Source organism: Loxodonta africana, chromosome 26 (genome assembly GCF_030014295.1).
Source record: "Loxodonta africana isolate mLoxAfr1 chromosome 26, mLoxAfr1.hap2, whole genome shotgun sequence".
Classification (NCBI taxonomy): Eukaryota; Metazoa; Chordata; class Mammalia; order Proboscidea; family Elephantidae; genus Loxodonta; species Loxodonta africana.
Window position 1 is genome coordinate 38,823,081 of NC_087367.1, and position 14,752 is coordinate 38,837,832.

At 43.0% G+C, this 14,752-nt stretch overlaps 1 protein-coding gene across 11 annotated transcripts in view; it reads right to left on the minus strand.

Moving 5' to 3' along the window:
• MRAS (muscle RAS oncogene homolog) overlaps window positions 1-14,752 on the minus strand; it is an 81,842-nt gene that overhangs the window by 45,448 nt on the left and 21,642 nt on the right. For 4 of the 11 annotated variants that reach the window (XM_064277263.1, XM_064277261.1, XM_064277260.1 and 1 more), the window contains one exon: window positions 555-753. The exons of 6 other annotated variants lie outside the window; for them this stretch is intronic. The gene's annotated coding sequence lies outside the window, so the exon portion shown is untranslated. Of the gene's footprint in view, window positions 1-554; window positions 754-7,143; window positions 13,457-14,752 lie in introns of those variants that run through there. One more of the 11 variants, XM_064277262.1, reaches the window with a different exon arrangement.

Genomic DNA, 14,752 nt, shown 5'->3' on the forward strand with positions numbered 1-14,752 from the left:
TAGAAGGACCCCGGTGCTCATGGCCCCCAGACCTTCTGTTGGCCCAGGACAGGAACCATTCCCGAAGCCAACTCTTCAGACATGGATTGGACTGGACAATGGGCTGGAGAGGGATGCTGGTGAGGAGTGAGCTTTTTGGATCAGGTGGACACTTGAGACTATGTTGGCATCTCCTGCCTGGAGGGGAGATGAGAGGGTGGGGGGGGCGGTTAGAAGCTGGAGAAATGGACACAAAAAGAGAGAGTAGAGGGAGAGAGCGGCTGTCTCATTAGGGGGAGAGTAACTAGCAAGGTGTATATAAGTTTTTGTGTGAGAGACTGACTTGATTTGTAAACTTTCACTTAAATTTAAAGCACAAGAAAAATTATTTTAAAAAACCAAACAAACTGTATGTCCCCACTGGCTATGACAAAAGTCACCACGGATAAAAAGTTGCTTGGTGGTTAAGGAGCAAATTGCTGATGCTGATGCTCCCAACCTGCCCCCCTCCCTCACCTCAGCCCTCTCAACTTAGAAGGTACGTCACAGATCATTCTAGAATGTTGGTTCTTTACCTTTTGGGGCTCATAGATAGGCCCTTTTGAAGTGATAGGCCTTCTTGAGACCTGAGGTTCTCCTTCAAGTTTCCTCTCTCATTTTCTGTGTCAGATATTCTCCTGCTGACCAGTTGAGTGATTTGGAAAAGTTACTTTTCACAGCCTCAGTTTCTTGTTCTTAAAATGAGGTTGGAGAATCATACTTTACAGGATCACTCTAAAAATGAAATAAAGATGTATGCAATGTGCCCAGCTCAGAGAAGCTGCTCAAAGTGTGTACTCTAGCCTTGTTCTTCTGTTCCCGGAAGAACACAGGCACACACGAGTCCCAGCATCCTTGCCTTTCCCCCAGAGAAGCCCCAGTGCTCTATTACAGTCAAATTAAATGGGCCTGTGTGGGAAAGACACCCATTATTTAGAACACTGTTTGCATGGGAAATGACTCTGCGGTTCCACACAGCCTCCTCCACTCAGAAACCAGACAGTAGCGCAATGGGGTCTGCGCACTGATTCCCATGGCAACCACCATGCCCCGAGCTGCTCAGCCTGCAGGCAGCAACCGACAGCATCACTCATACTGGAAACTTTTTCCTAAAAGGCAATGTCGCTTCCTCTGCAGACCATTTTTAATAACATACATGGGCAAACTTTGGCTATCTTTAAACTGAACCAGAGGCTCAACACTGGCATTTCTGAATGACAAGCAGACAACCTATAGCCACTGAGCGGGCCCTCACCACGCGGAGGGTGAAGGGGTAACTCTCCCATAAGGGGTTGGGATTGTCTCCCTTCCCTCTACCAGGAAGTCAGAACCAATCACACAAGACCCTGTATCATTTTTGGTTGCTGTCCATCTTTTTGCTCCCTTTCTTTCCTCATGGTTAGCACCATCTTGCATGGTTTGAAGTTGTTTCCTGGATGCCAGATTTGCCTCCCAAGTGGATCCTGAGTTCTGTGAGGACAAGAGCCAAGTCTGTTCATTTCCTTGCCTCTCACAGGGCCAGACAGGGCCCAACCCATAGGATGCTCAGTGACTACTCATTGACTGGCCACTTGATATTCCCTAATACATCCTTCCACTCACCCATCCCTCCCTGTGCCAAAAAGCAGAAAGGTGAAGCCGTCCTTCTGACAGAGGGTAGGCTCAAGTCTCTGGGAGGTGGGGGGCTGGGTGGGCTGATAACTCCAGAATAACCCTTTCACCCACCAATTTTCAAAGTGTGCTCAGTGGGTCCCATCTCTCCTGGGGACAGTCTTGTCCCAAGCCCCAGTGGTTCTCAGCAAGACAACCTAGGGGCTCAGTGATAGCCTGGACTCTGCAGCCAGGCAGCCAAATTCTACTCGAATATGGACTCCTATGTGACCTGGGGCAAGTTGTTTAACCTCATGGAGCCTCAGTTTCCCCATCTATAAAACAGGAGAAACAGGGTCATTGAGAATGGGTAAGGGCCCAGTGAAAACAAAGAGGCCCCCCTGAATAAGGGTATATTTGCACTAATATGCAAAGGAGTTGGGTCCCTGGTCTCCCTCCAATCTGGTACACTCCAGTCATTTGGAGCACTTTCCTGATCCTCCATGGCCCTAGTTAAGAATACCTACATCACATAAGGCTGCCAAACCAAAAACCAATCTGCTGTCATTAAGTCAATTCCTACTCACGGCAACTCCATGTGGTACAGAGTAGAACTGTGCTCCATAAGGTTTTCTTGGCTGTAATCTTTATGGAACCATGGTGTTGCTGGGTAGGTTGGAACCACCAACCTTTAGATTAGCAGTCAAGCACAAACCTTTTGTGCCACCCGTGGATCTTCATAGGAGGACCCAAATTAGTAACAGATATAAATGCCTGGAGTCCCTGAGTGGTGCAAATGGTTAATGTGCTCGGCTGTTAATTGAAGGGTTGGAAGTCTGAGTCCACCCAGAGGCACCTTGGAAGAAAGGCCTGGTGATCTATTTCCAAAGGATCAGCCACTGAAAATCTTATGGAGCACAGTTTGAATCTGATACACATGCGGTTACCATGAATCAGAGTCGGCTCCACAGAAACTGGTTACCTGATAAATACCTAGGACAGTACCAGGCCCCAGCAACCTCCAGAAACAGCAGTGGCCAATGGTTACTATCCCTCACCAAATCTTCCCCCTTCTCCCCAAGTGCCCAGTTTCTAGGGGCTCTACAGGGCTTTTTTCCCAAAAGCATAGATCAAAAACACACACCATGCCCATTGTTCTAAGTGAGCTGCACACATAAAAGACATGGCTTCGGCTGCAGATGCTGTCAAGGGGTGCAGGGACTCCATGACCTTCCCATGCACCCACCCCTCCCTGACACCACTTCCAAAACAGTGTCATAGTCCTGGCCAGAACAAATGGTGCCCAGGAGGGGCCGTGCAGCAGTAACAGCCTCCACCGTTCAGTGGGCATCTGCTAGGGATCCACCAGATGCTGAAGTTCACGCTTGGAGCTGCCATGCCATGCTGCCTCAAATTCTTTTGGCTGTTAGTTTTGTGGCATCACAGGGCTTTTCTTTAACTGTCATCTTGATTCTTCAACTTTCATGGCACTCTTCAGTCTCAGGGCTGTTTCCCTGGCCATGACTACAAACCAAAAAATCCAAACCAGTTGCTGTCGAGTCGATTCTGACTCATGGTGACCCCATGGGTGTCAGAGTAGAACTGTACTTCATCGGGTTTTCTTTTTTTTTTTTTAATTTTTATTGTGCTTTAAGTGAAAGTTTACAAATCAAGTCAGTCTCTGGTACAAAAATTTATATACACCTTGCTAGGAAAAAAAAAAAAAATTTTTTTTTTTTTTTATATACTCCTAGTTACTTCTCCCTGATGAGACAGCACCTCTTTTCGTGTCCTTTCTGCCAGCTTCCGATCCCCTCCACCCTCTCATCTCCCCTCCAGACAGGAGATGCCCACATAGTCTCATGTGTCTTCTTGATCCAAGAAGCTTACTCTTCACCAGTATAATTTTCTATCCCATTGTCCAGTCCAATCCCTGTCTGAAGAGTTGGCTTTGGGAATGATTCCTGTCTTGGGACAACAGAAGGTCCGGGGACCATGACCTCTGAGATCCTTCTAGTCTCAGTCAGACAATCAAGTCTGGTCTTTTCACGAGAATTTGGGGTCTGCATCCCACTGCTCTCCTGCTCCCTCAGGGGTTCTCTGTTGTGTTCCCTATCAGGGCAGTCATCGGTTGTAGCCGGGCACCATCTAGTTCTTCTGGTCTCAGGCTGATGTAGTCTCTGGTTTATGTGGCCCTTACTGTCTCTTGGGCTCATAATTACCTTGTGTCTTTGGTGTTCTTCATTCTCCTTTGCTCTAGGTGGGTTGAGACCAATTGATGCATCTTAGATGGCTGCTTGTTAGTGTTTAAGACCCCAGGCGCCACTCTCCAAGGTGGGATGCAGAATGTTTTCTTAATAGATTATGCCAAATGACTTAGACGTCCCCTGAAACCATGGTCCCAAACCCCCACCCCTGGTATGCTGGCCTTCGAAGCATTCAGTTTATTCAGGAAACTGCCTTGTTTTCGGTTTAGTCCAGTTATGCTGACCTCTCCTGTACTGTGTGTTGTCTTTCCTTTCACCTAAAATAGTTCTTATCTACTATTTAATTAGTGAAAACCCTTCTGTCTCCCTCCCTCCCTCCCCACTCTCGTAACCATCAAAGAATATTTTCTTCTGTTTAAATTATTTCTTGACTTCTTATAGTAGTGGTCTCATACAATATTTGTCCTTTTGCAACTGACTAATTTCACTCAACATAATGCCTTCCAGATTCCTCCATGTTATGAAATGTTTCACGGATTCATCATCGTTCTTTATTGATGCGTAGTATTCCATTGTGTGAATATACCATAATTTATTTATCCATTCATCCGTTGATGAGCACCCTGGTTCCTTCCATCTTTTTGCTATTGTAAACAGTGCTGCGATGAACATGGGTGTCCATGTATCTATTTGTGTAAAGGCTCTTATTTCTCTAGCATACATTCCAAGGAGTGGGACTGTTGATCATATGGTAGTTCTATTTCTAGTTTTTTAAGGAAGCGCCAAATCAATTTCCAAAGCGGTCGTACCCTCCCACCAGCAGTGTGTAAGTGTTCCAGTCTCTCCACAACCTGTCCAACATTTATTATTTTGTGTTTTTTGGATTAATGCTAGCCTTATTGGAGTGAGATGGAATGTCATTGTAGTTTTGATTTGCATTTCTCTAATGGCTAAAGATCGTGAGCATTTCCTCATGTTTATCTCTTTGCTACCTGAATGTCTTCTTTAGTGACGTGCCTGTTCATATCCTTTGCCCATTTTTTAATTGGATTATTTGTCTTTTTGTAGTTGAGTTTTTGCAGTATCACATAGATTTTAGAGATCAGATGCTGATTGGAAATGTCACAGCTAAAAACTTTTTCCCAGTCTGTAGGTAATCTTTTTATCCATTGGGTTTTCGATGGCTAATTTTTTGGAAATAGATTGCCAGGTCTTTCTTCTGAGGTGCCTCTGGGTAGAGTCTATCTGCCAACCTTTCAGTTAGCAGGCAAGTATGTTAACTGTTTGTACCACCCAGATTTTCAGAGGCTAGGGCAGTGGCCAACCCAGACCCTCTCCCACAGATGCTTCCAATTTTATTGAAAGTTTGGTTTTCATTGCTTTTTGCTTCTCCATTTCTATAGTAATTATTTTAAAGATTTCCTCTCACCCCATCAGTCCAACTACAAGTTTTCTAAGTCAATAAGGCTGGAAGAGGGCGGGCAAATTCACTATTAATGGAGTTCTTGGAAGAGTGAGTGGACTTTCTCAACTTGAGCTGAATCTGCCCTGGGAAGCTAATCTCATCTCTATGGTGTCTGGGTGGGTCCAGCTGAGGGGGATGAGGACACATTGCGGGGAGTGACCCAGCCCATGTGGAGGAAAGGCTCTGCGTTCCAGGAGTTGTCCTTCACTTCACACAATTCCCAGAAATGGGCAGCTCCCCCAGGGCTGCTGATCTGCAGGCTGTGCATAAATAGTGTGCTTGCCGCCAGCGGTCTAGGCTAGTTGGTATTCCTTAAGGCTTCATTCTCTGTTCCCCAATACTTTGTTCCAGTCCTGCATCTCATACCTTTGCTAAGCCAAGCCCAGCGCTGGCATTGTGCCACTCAACTCCTCTAGGAAGCCACCAGAGCATTCAGCTCACTCCATTACTAAGACTTGACTACCCATCCATCCGTGTATGTCACAGCCAGGGCTTCGAACCAGTTCATTCTAATTTGAACCCCTGATGAAAATTTGTATTTCTAACAAGTTCCCTTCTGAGATTTTGCATTTCTAACTAGTTCCAAGGAAGATATACATAAGAATCACCTGGATCTTGTTAAACTGTAGGTTCTGATTCAGTATATCTGGGATGGACATGCAAATTCTCAGCAGGGAACTTGTTAGAAATGTAAATGATCAGCAGAGGTTCAAAGGCCTGATTACTTCAGGCTGTGAAGGATCTTAAAGATCATCAGGTCTAGATGGTGAACATGTGGCATGGGTGCTGACCCTCCTCATGCCCAGATCCACAGCAGACATCACTAATCAATCATGGCCCTCTTCTTTGCTCAGTTTTAGAACCCTTTTCAACACAGCACCTTTGGCAACCAGAACCAGTTGATTGGTCCCAGAGAGGAAACTTGTTTGTCATCCATATCTAAAGCCACTGCCCTCTGGTTTCCTCCAAAACATTTTACCTGGTGGCCATATTGCATCATGGGAAAGATTCAGGACATTTGAGGGTAGCCTGCATCTGGTCTCTGGTTCTTGGGACCTGAGCTAGCACTTTACCGGCTGATCTTGGGATTTATCAGCGTCCACAGCCTGTAAGCTATCAGCCTGCTATCTTATCTGCTGATCTTGGGATTCGTCTGTCTGCGCAGCTTGTGAGTGAGAGGGAGAGGCCTGTCATCGACCTGCTGATCTTGGGTTCATCAGCCCTACAGCTACATGAATCAGGAGAAGCCTCCAGCCTGACCCGTGGACATGGGACTTTCCAGCCTCTACAACCTCCGGAACCATTTCCTTGATAAAATCTGTGTATGTGTGTGTGTGTGTATGTACACACACTCACTTCACTTGTTTTGCTTCTCTAGAGAACCCAGCCTAAGACAGGGGCCCAGAGATCTAGGCAAAGGTTAATGCTTGAAGCTAGCCAGGTGAGGAGGGCTTATCACCCTCAAGTACCACTTGCTTCCTTATACACAAATGTATATTGACAGAGTGTGAGAGTGCCTCCAGCACTGTGAGTCTCAGGGCAAGCGTGCAGAACCCACCTGCTGTAATAACCACAATAGTGATCATGTAAAAACAGCAGGAAGGCTTAATTAATATAAACAGTGTGTCAGATGCAGTTTGAAGACTTTACCAAATTTACCCATTTAATTCTCACCACAACCCCATGATGTAGGAACTTTTATTATCTCTATTTTACAGTTGAAGAAACCGAGACACAGGGAAGTGAAATAACTTCTCTAAGATTACCCTGCTAGAGCCCTGAGCATCAAAGGCAAGCTAAGACAATGAACTGAGGGGCAGGGGGAGGAAGAGGCCGTTCAGAAGTGGAAAGGAGTTACCAGACCTGAATCACGGGGAGCCCTCAGACACCATTGCAGGAGCAGCAGCAGCAGCGGCAGGCTGGTACTAGTGTTCGGCCGTAGTTTCCTCAGGGAGAAGCAGCCAGCTGCAAAGCCCACCCACATCTCCGGAACCTGAGGAGAACAGCGCTCTCGGCAAAAGCTAAGTACTTGCGTATATTTTACCGCGCTCCCCCACCACCCCCAAGCCGGCTTCACCAGGTGAATCCCTGGACCTGAGATAGACTCTGGCGAGCACCTAGGGCCAAGCTCTGGCCTTGGGGAAGGAAAAAATTTGCAACTGGGGGGAAAAGATAATTTGCTAGCTCCATTAACTGGGGGAGCTCAGGACAGAAGCGGCTCCTGTCCAGGTATAAACCGTCTGTGGAAGTTGAGCACCTTTTCATTCTGCATGGACCTTTGTGGGCCTATTTCAGGAGACTAGGCCCTTGTTGGCAAACTCCAACCATTTCAGCTGTGTGGTGGAGAGGTGGGTGTTTGATGTTTGACATCCCTTTGCCTATTAAACAAGGTCCTCACCTACCCACATCAGGGGCCTAAGGACTGGTAGCTCCACTCAGGTCACCCAGCCACCCACGACAGGGGTCAAAAGATAACTGCTAACTCCCAGTCCTTACAACCAAAAACCTTGGGTGCCCTTGGTCCCTCTGCAAAACCCACCCACCAGCACGCTCTAGGGAACAGAGACGTGTTTTCCTCAGAGACACTTGGGGGTCAGTTCTCAGCCCCCTGCCTTGTTCAGAGCATGACCCCCTGCTGCAATCAGATACCAGTATACACGCCAATCACCCTTCGCCCTCTAAGACTGTAAGACAGAGGCTGTACCACACACTTGATGATCAGCTACCTGGAAACCTGAGCTAAATTCATACAAGAAAACTGAAAGGACTTCTAGACTGATATATCCGATAACAGCTCTAGCCATCTGGGGACTGGGCATCAGAGCTCCAAAGGTGAAAATAAATCAACCTAGCTCACTCAAGCAACCCGTACGGGTATACCAAAACAAAACAAAGCAAGAAGGTATGACACACTAAGCAAGCATAAACTAATACAATAACTTACAGATGGCTCGGAGACAACAGCCAATATCAAGTCACATAAAGAAACAGACCATGATCACCTCAGCAGGCTCTCAAAAAGGAATCCAGGGATCTTCTAGATGCAAGTGTATTCCTGGAATTACCAGATGCAGAATACAAAAGTTTAATATACAGAACCCTTCAAGACATCAGGAAGGAAATGAGGCAATACGGAGAACAAGCCAAGGAACACACAGATAAAGCAACTGAAGAAATTAGAAAGATTATTCAGGAACATAATGAAAAGTTTAAAAAGCTGGAAAAATCCATAGCAATCAGAAATTCAGAAGATTAACAATAAAATTACAGAAGTAGACAACTCAATAGAAAGCCAGAGGAGCAGAATTGAGCAAGTAGAAGCTAGAATTTCTGAACTTGAAGATAAATCACTTGGCACTAATATATTTGAAGAAAAATCAGATAAAAGAATTTAAAAATATGAAGAAACTTTAAGAATCACGTGGGTCTCTATCAAGAGAAATAACCTACGAGTGATTGGAGTACCAGAACAGGAATGGATGACAGAAAATAGAGAGAATTGTTGAAGATTTGTTGGCAGAAAACTTCCGTGATATCGTGAAAGATGAGAAGATATCCATCCAAGATGCTCATGGAACTCCATGTAAGGTAGATCGTAAAAGAAAGTCACCAAGACTTATTATAATCAAACTTCCCAAAACCAAAGATAAAGAGAATTATAAGAGCAGCGAGGGATAAAAGAAAATTCACCTACAAAGGAGAGCCAATAAGAATGAGCTCGGACTACTCGGCAGAAACCATACAGGCAAGAAGGCAATGGGATGACATATTTAAAAACTTTAAGGAAAAAAATTGCCTGCCAAGAACCATATATCCATCAGAACTGTCTCTTAAATATGAAGGTGAAATTAAGACATTTCCAGATAAACACAAGGTTAGGGAATGTGTAAAAACCAAACCAAAACTACAAGAAATACTAAAGGGAGTTCCTTCGTTAGAAAATCAATAATATCGGGTATCAACACAAGACTAGAACCGTGGGCAGAGCAACCAGAAGTCAACCCAGGCAAGGAAATCCAAAAAAACAAACCAAGAGTATAAAAAAGAAAAGAAAAGAAAAGCCCAACACAGGGTAATGGCGATCTTATTATATAAAAGAAGACAACATTAAAATCATAAAGAGGGACCAAGAAATGTAATCATGCACCTTCCATACGGAGAGGAAGATACAGCAATACAAAGAAATAAAAGTGAGGTTTCAATTCAGAAAAATGGGGGTAAATAATAAGGTACCCATAAAGGAGATAAACTATCCTACTCATCAAAATAAAATACAAGAAAAAAAAAGAGACTCAGCAGAAACAAAATCAATGACAACAAATATGAGCAAAGGACAATATATGAAGATAATCTACTCAGCACATAAAATGAAGAGTGAAATGAAACCATCAATAACACACAAAAAAAGGCATCAAAACGATAGCACTAAATTCATACCTATCCATAATTACCCTGAATGCATATGGACTAAATGCACCAATAAAGTGACAGGGAGTGGCAGAATGGATTAAAAAACAAGATCCATCTATATGCTGCCTACAAGAGACACACCTTAGACTTAGAGACACTAACAAACTAAAACTCAGAGGATGGAAAAATATATATCAAGCAAACAACAATCAAAAAGAGTAGGAGTGGCAATATTACTTTCTGACGAAATAGAACTTAAAGTTAAATCAATCATAAAGGATAAGGAAGGACACTACATAATGATTAAAAGGACAATACACCAAGAAGATATAACCATATTAAATATGTATGCACCCAATGACAGGGCTGCAAGATACATAAAACAAACTCTAACAGTATTGAAAAGTAAGAAAGGCAGCTCCACAATAATAGTGGGAGACTTCAACACACCACCTTCGGTGAAGGACAGGACATCCAGAAAGAAGCTCAATAAAGACACAGAAGATCTAAATGCCACAGTCAACCAACTTGACCTCGTAGACATATACAGAACACTCCACCCAACGGCAACCAACTCTACTTTCTTTTCTAGTGCACATGGAACATTCTCTAGAATAGACCACATATTAGGTCATAAAGCAAGCCTTAGCAGAATCCAAAACATTGAAATATTACAAAGCATCTTCTCTGACCAGAAGGCCATAAAAGTGGAAATCAATAACAGGGAAAAGAAATCAAACACTTGGAAACTGAACAATACCTTTCTCAAAAAAGACTGGATTATAGAAGAAATTAAGGATGGAATAAAGAAATTCAGAGAATCCAATGAGAAGGAAAACACTTCCTATCAGAACCTTTGGGACACAGCAAAAGCAGTGCTCAGAGGCCAATTTATATCAATAAATGCACACATCCAAAAAGAAGAAAGGGCCAAAATCAAAGAATTATCCCAGCAATTGAACAAATAGAAAGAGACCAACAAAAGAAACGCACAGGCACCAGAAGAAAACAAATAATAAAAATTTGAGCTGAACTAACTGAAAAAAAAAAAACAGAAAAACAATTCAAAGAATTAACAAGACCAAAAGCTGGTTTTTTGAAAAAATCACCACAATTGATAAACCAAACCGGCCAAACTGACCAAAGAAAAACAGAAGAGGAAGCAAATAACCCATATAAGAAATGAGATGTGCGATATTACCACAGACCCAACTGACATTAAAAGAATCATATCAGATTACTATGGAAAACTATACTCAAACATATTTGAAAACCTAGAAGAAATGGATGAATTCCTAGAAGCACACTACCTACCTAAACTAATACAAACTGAGGTGGAACATCTAAACAGACCCATCACAAAAGAGGAGATTGAAAAGGTAATCAAAAAACTTCCAACAAAAAAAAGCCCTGGTCCGGAGGGCTTCACTGCAGAGTTCTACCAAACTTTCAGAGGAGTTAACACCACTACTACTAAAGAGATTTCAGAGCATAGAAAAGGATGGAATACTACCAAACTCATTCTATGAAGCCAGCATATCCCTAATACCAAAACCAGGTAGACACACCACAAGAAAAGAAAAACATAGACCTATATCCCTCATAGATGCAAAAATCCTCAACAAAATTCTAGCCAATAGAATTCAATAACATATCAAAAAAAAATAATTCACCATGACCAAGTGGGATTCATACCAGGTATGCAGGGATGGTTCAACATTAAAAAAACAATTAATGTAATCCACCACATAAATAAAACAAAAGACAAGAATCACATGATTTTATCAATTGATGCAGAAAAGGCATTTGACAAAGTTCAACATGCATTCATGATAAAAACTCTCAGTAAAATAGGAATAGAGGGAAAATTCCTCAACATAATAAAGGGCATCTATACAAAGCCAACAGCCAACATTACCCTAAATGGAGAGAGCCTGAAAATATTCCCATTGAGATCAGGAACCAGACAAGGATGCCCTTTATCACCACTCTTATTCAACATTGTGCTGGAAGTCCTAGCCAGAGCAATTAGGCTAGGTAAAGAAATAAAGGGCATCCAGATCGGCAAGGAAGAAGTAAAAGTATCTCTATTTGCAGATGACATGATCTTATACACAGAAAACCCTAAGGAATCCTCCAGAAAACTACTGAAACTAATAGCAGAGTACTGGGATACAAGATAAATATACAAAAATCACTTGGATCCCTCTACACCAACAAAAAGAACATCGAAGAGGAAATTACCAAGTCAATGCCATTTACAGTAGCCCCCAAGAAGTTAAAATACTGAGGAATAAATCTTACCAGAGATGTAAAAGACTTATACAAAGAAAACTACAGTACACTTCTGCGAGAAACCAAAAGAGACTTACATAAGTGGAAGAACATACCTTGCTCATGGATAGGAAGACTTAACATTATAAAAATGTCTATTCTACCAAAAGCCATCTATACATTTAATGCAATTCCGATCAAAATGCCAAGGACGGTCTTTAATGAGATGGAGAAACAAATCGCCAATTTCATATGGAAGGGAAAGAGGCCCCGGATAAATAAGGCATTACTGAAAGAGAACAAAGCAGGAGGCCTTACTTTACCTGATTTTAGAACCTATTATACCACCACAGTTGTCAAAACAGCCTGGTCCTGGTACAACAACAGATACATGGACCAATGGAACAGAATTGAGAATCCAGACATAAATCCGTCCACATATGAGCAGTGGATATTTGACAAAGGCCCCAAAACAGTTAAATGGGGAAAAGACAGTCTTTTTAACAAATGGTGCTGCCATAACTGGATATCCATCTGCAAAAAAATGAAACAAGACCTATACCTCGCTCCATGGACAAAAACTAACTCAAAATGGATCAAAGACCTAAATATAAAATCTAAAATGATAAAGATCATGGAAGAAAAAATAGGGACAACGTTAGAAGCCCTAATACATGGCGTAAACAGTATAAAGATTATTAAGAATGCAGAAGAAAAACTAGATAACTGAGAGCTCCTAAAAATCAAACACCTATGCTCATCCAAAGACTTCTCCAAAAGAGTAAAAAGACTACCTACAGACTGGGAGAGCGTTTTTAGCTATGACATTTCTGATCAGTGCCTGATCTCTAAAATCTACATGATACTGCAAAAACTCAACTGCAAAAAGACAAATAGCCCAATTAAAAAATGGGCAAAAGATATGAATAGACACTTCACTAAAGAAGACATTCAGGTAGCTAACAGATACATGAGGAAATGTCCATGATCATTAGCCAGTAGAGAAATGCAGATCAAAACTACAATAAGATTTCATCTTACTCCAACAAGGCTGGCATTAATCCAAAAAACACGAAATAATAAATGTTGCAGAGGGTGTGGAGAGATTGGAACACTTATACACTGCTGGTGGGAATGGCGAATGGAAATCGATTTGGCGCTTCCTTAAAAAGCTAGGAATAGAACTACCATAGGATCCAGCAATCCCACTCCTTGGAATATATCCTAGAGAAATAAGAGCCTTTACACAAACAGATATATGCACACCCATGTTTATTGCAGCACTGTTTACAATAGCAAAAAGATGGAAGCAACCAAGGTGCCCATCAACAGATGAATGGATAAATAAATTATGGTATAGTCACACAATGGAATACTACGCATCGATAAAGAACAGTGAGGAATCTGTGAAACATTTCATAACATGAAAGAACCTGGAAGGTATTATGCTGAATGAAATCAGTCAGTTGCAATAGGACAAATATTGTATAAGACCACTATTATAAGAACTTGAGAAATAGTTTAAACTGAGAAGAAAACATTCTTTTGTGGTTAGGATGGCGGGAGGGAGGGAGGGTGGGAGAGGGGCATTCACTGATTAGATAGTAGATAAGAACTACTTTAGGTGAAGGGAAAGACAGCACACAATACAGGCGAGGTCAGCACAATTGGTCTAAACCGAAAGCAAAGAAGTTTCCTGAATAAACTGAATGCTTCGAAGCCCAGCATAGCAGGGGCAGGGGTCTGGGGACCATGGTTTCAGGGGACATCTAAGTCAATTGGCATAATAAAATCTATTAAGAAAACATTCTGCATCCCACTTTGAAGAGTGGCATCTGGGGTCTTAAACGCTAGCAAGCAGCCATCTAAGATGCATCAATTGGTCTCAACCCACCTGCATCAAAGGAGAATGAAGAACACCAAGGACACAAGGTAATTATGAGCCCAAGAGACAGAAAGGGCCACATAAACCAGAGACTACATCATCCTGAGACCAGAAGAACTAGATGGTGCCCGGCTCTAAGAACTAGATGACTGCCCTGACAGGGAACACAACAGAGAACCCCTGAGGGAGTAGAAGAGCAGTGGGATGCAGACCCCAAATTCTCATGAAAAGACCAGACTTAAGGGTCTGACTGAGACTAGAAGGACCCCGGTGCTCACGGCCCCCAGACCTTCTGTTGGCCCAGGACAGGAACCATTCCCGAAGCCAACTCTTCAGACATGGACTGGACTGGACAATAGGCTGGAGAGGGATACTAGTGAGGAGTGAGCTTTTTGGATCAGATGGACACTTGAGACTATGTTGGCATCTCCTGCCTGGAGGAGAGATGAGAGGGCGGAGGGGGTTAGAAACTGGTGAAATGGACAGGAAAAGAGAAAGTGGAGGGAGAGAGCAGGCTGTCTCATTATGGGGAGAGTAATTGGGAGTGTGTAGCAAGGTGTATACGGGTTTTTGTGTGAGAGACTGACTTAATTTGTAATCTTTCACTTAAAAAAACTATTAAAAAAAAAAAAGATTACCCTGCTAGAAAGTGGCAGTGAATTCACAGTCTACCTCCAGAACCCAGGCCCTCTCGTGCCTGATCAGGCTGGTGGGGGCATGTGTGCAGTCAGGCCAGGCCAGAGGGAGCAGGTCCAGGAAGACTGGAGAAAGGTTAGTAGTAAGCCAGGCAGGTAGCAGAGTCAGGGAGTCCTCCAAGCCCAGGCTGCTGCCCCTGTGAAAGGAATAGCTAGGCCGGCTAGGGCCCTGGAGGCTCCCAAGACAAATGCTGGCCACTGGGAACAG